This window comes from Humulus lupulus, chromosome 9 (genome assembly GCF_963169125.1).
Source record: "Humulus lupulus chromosome 9, drHumLupu1.1, whole genome shotgun sequence".
NCBI classification, from domain to species: domain Eukaryota; kingdom Viridiplantae; phylum Streptophyta; class Magnoliopsida; order Rosales; family Cannabaceae; genus Humulus; species Humulus lupulus.
Genome location: NC_084801.1, coordinates 131,376,240 through 131,380,126, shown reverse-complemented (window position 1 = coordinate 131,380,126; position 3,887 = coordinate 131,376,240). Strand labels below are relative to the sequence as shown.

The following is a 3,887-nucleotide window of genomic DNA, read 5'->3' as shown; positions in this document are numbered from 1 at the left end:
CTACTTCTAGAATGGTGTTTACTCTTGGGGGTGGAGCTGTGATTTGGAGAAGCGTAAAGCAGTCTGCAATCTCAGATTCCACCATGGAGGCTGAGTACATAGCCACATCAGAAGCAGCTAAGGAAATAGTCTGGCTGAAGAAGTTCTATTTGGATCTTGGTGTTATTCCAGAAATGGATAAACCGCTTGTGTTGTTTTGTGACAATACATGAGCGATAGCCAACTCGAAAGAACCTCGAAGTCACAAGAGGAGTAAGCATATAGAAATGAAGTATCACATTATTCGAGAATATGTGGCCAGGGGAGCTGTGAAGGTTATGAAGATTGCAACTGAAGACAATTCTGCGGATCCGTTTACAAAGACACTACCAGAAGCTACATTTGATAAGCATATCAAGGAGATGGGATTAGTAGAATTAAGGAATTAGTTTCAATTAGTGCAAGTGGGAGTTTGTTGGGGTTTTATGCCCTAATTAAAACTCAAATTCTTTGTAATCTCATTTTATTATCAATAAAAGAATAGAAATCATTTTTTGACTTGGTTAATCACTTTGCTTACTTGTTTTATTTTCATGATTATTTGTTTAATATAAAATTCTATTAAATCTCGAGCATATAACTAATCTTATTTATAGTGACGTAATCACAGTGGAATATAAATATGATTTTATGTTCAAAATATGTTAGTCCTAAGATTAGTCAGTGCACCGGATTTACACTGACTTGCCAATCTACGATATGATCTACTTACACATTACAGTGTTATGTTCTTTCCAGAACATTAGCAAAGTAGATAAGATCAGATGTATTTGTTACATCGGACATGACCGATATTGACAGTTGATAAGATAAGTAAACATACCGTTATTATCTATTCTAGTCATATCATATAGTTGACCATAGGTCAATTCAATCTCAATTCTGAGTGGTTAGTAATCTAACTGATTGTATTATTTGAGTTCCTTGACTTGTTCGTTACCAGCTTACCCTACGGACTAGCCCATACTTACATCTTGGGAACTCGGTAGTATAATTGAGTGGGAGTGTCAATCATAGATATGAACATCTATAGCTTCTGATGAAGAATTGAAACGATGGTTTCCTTTTAGTTTGGTTCAAGGTGCTAAATGATAGAGATCTCATTTTAGTAATTAAATTAGTTTACTGAAATATCATTTACAAGGAACTAAGTGTTTTAAGGATAAAATACAATGAGGGGTAAAACTGTATTTTAGTCCTACCTCATTGTAGACCGTCTATAGAGGATTGAGTGAAAATTATGGTTGTAACAATGGATAATTAATAGCGTATCTATATTTGTTATAGAGCATTCTATGTATTCAAGAGTGCAATTCCGAGTCTATAGTGGAGTCACGAGGAATTAATAAGTTAGTAAATTTATTTGTTAGATTTATGATAACTTATTGGAGCTTGATTTCATAGGCCCATGGTCCCCATTGTACCTTGGATAAAATCATCTAGATAGTCTCAATTAATTGATTTAATTATCAATTAGAATTATCAAAGTTGACCAGGTCAATTTTGGATAGTTTCACAGTGTTGTGTAATTTTGAGAATAAAAGAGAAATTATGACAGATTTATTAATTAAGATAAATTGGTATCTAAATTAATAAATAAATTTAAATCAAGGTTCAAATTATAAATAATTAATTTGATAAAGGATTTAAATAATTATTTAATTAATTAAATCAATAGAAAATAATACAGGCCTTGATTTTAAGTCCAATGGGCTTATAATCAAATGGGAAATTTCATGGGCCTATAGCCCATAATAATTTCGACCTAGGGCTTCAAAATGGCTAGTATTTTATTGATTTTTTAATTAAATTAAATGACCTGATTGAGTCTATTAAAGGTGTGCTTAGAGAGAAGTCAAAACATAAGTATGATAAGTCACAAGTCAGATTTTCTGATAGTTTTAGATTCTCTCTAAACACAAGTCCTTTTCTAAGACACTTTGTTATTTTCTCTTCTTCTCTCTATATCTATCTCATGTGTTGAGAATTGCCCACACTAGTCTAGGTGGTTCTAAGGATACATTGGAAGATTGTGAAGAAAATAGAAGATCGGTTCAATTTCTTGATAATACTTTGCGACAGAGAGGATACAAGAGTTAGAGAAACTGAAGGAAGGAATCTTTAATTCCGCTGTTCTTTGTTTCTATTTGAATTCAATTTTAGAAACATGTTTTAGGCTATCTCGTATTAATTTTTTTAATATTAGATATACATTAAAATAAATAAAGATCCTGTATAAGCTAATCCAACAGTGCCTCCTAACATTTGTTGTAATTTTCTTTATTTATCTTGTTGTAGTTTTTATTTTATTTTATTTTTGCAAGTTACTAGTTGATGGCAATTTTGCCTCCTAGTCTTTTATCTTATGTTTTAGTTGATGGCACTTGTGCCTCCTAACTTTTATCTTATTTTTGTTATGGTTGATGGCATGCTATGCCTCCCTACTCTTGCCTAATTTTTGATAGTCTTATTTAATTTTACCTTATTTTTCTTTGTCTGTTATCATATTATTGTGTAATTGTGAAAAAATACTTGAAAAAAAGGAGAAACCTAAATCTTGTCATTTCACCATAAGCAATTTTTGCTTAAAGGAAATTTGAACAAAATTCCCAATCCACCTCTACTAATTAACCTCAGGGAGTTGTTAGTAGTTTGCGAGTAAGTGGAATAAAATAGGCCTAGGGACAAGTAAACCATAAGAATTATATTGTTGTGAAATCTCTAAAAATTCTATGTATTCTCCGTGGTTGCGGTTTTAACTGATCTTCCACATCAGAAAATTGTTTGTTTGAGATCATCTTTGTTGCCTTATTTGTGAAAATTGTATGCATCATTGGGAACATAACTCTAAAAATTGATTAGTAAAAAGACGCTTATCTTTGTTTGAAATTGAAAGTGTTAGTAAAAATTTGAGCATCATGGAACCAATTGCTAATACTAATAGAAATCCTGTTGATGAAAATTTTGTGCCTGAAAAAACATTGCTTGAGTATTTTGCACCTATTTCATCTAATGCTCCTTCATGTATTGTTCTTCCTACCCCTTCTGCTACCCATTTTGAGCTTAAACCATCAATCATTCAATTTTTACCATCTTTTTATGGGTTAGATAGAGAGGATCCTTACATGCATGTCAAAGATTTCTTAGAAATTTGCTCAACATTTAAATTTCAAAATTTTTCTGATGAGTCAATCAAACTAAGATTGTTCCCTTTTTCATTAAAAGACAAATCAAAAGCTTGGTTAAATTCCCTTCCCACGAGGTCTATAACTACATGGGATCAACTTTATAATAAATTCTTGCTGAAATTTTTTCCTATGTCTAAAACTGATAGTCTAAGGAGAGAAATCTCCGAGTTTTTTCAAAAAGATAATGAAGAGTTTTATGAATGTTGGGAAAGATTTAAAGATTTATTATTAAAATGTCATCATCATGGTTTTGAAAAATGGAGACTTGTAAAATATTTTTATGATGGTTTGATCCCCTTTACTCGTCAAATGATTCAATCTATGCATACCAGAATTTTTTTAAAATTTCAAGGACAAGAAGCTTGGGATGCCCTTGAAGATTTATCTGTCAATTCACAACAATGGAATTATTTTGATCCTAGATCTAGGCCAACTAATTCACCAAAAAGAGGAGGAAGGTATGAAGTAAAAGATGAATTAGACTTAAGAACATCCTTAGACAAATTAGCGAGAAAAGTAGAAGCTTTAGCCATAAGCCAAACTATAAATTCTCCAATACAACCAAGAAAAGATATTTGTTCTATATGTTCTAGTCCTTGCCATAATGCCCAATCACGTCCTTCCTACCAAGAAGCCTTTTCTGAGGAGGCCAATGCTCTT

The 3,887-nt window shown here is 31.8% G+C and overlaps 1 non-coding gene across 1 annotated transcript; it reads right to left on the bottom strand.

Annotated features, from left to right (window-relative positions):
* Positions 1-3,371: 3,371 nt before the first annotated feature.
* On the bottom strand, positions 3,372-3,478 carry LOC133802797 (small nucleolar RNA R71). Its single transcript, XR_009877543.1, has one exon. It is a non-coding gene; the product is annotated as a small nucleolar RNA R71 (small nucleolar RNA).
* Positions 3,479-3,887: the final 409 nt, after the last annotated feature.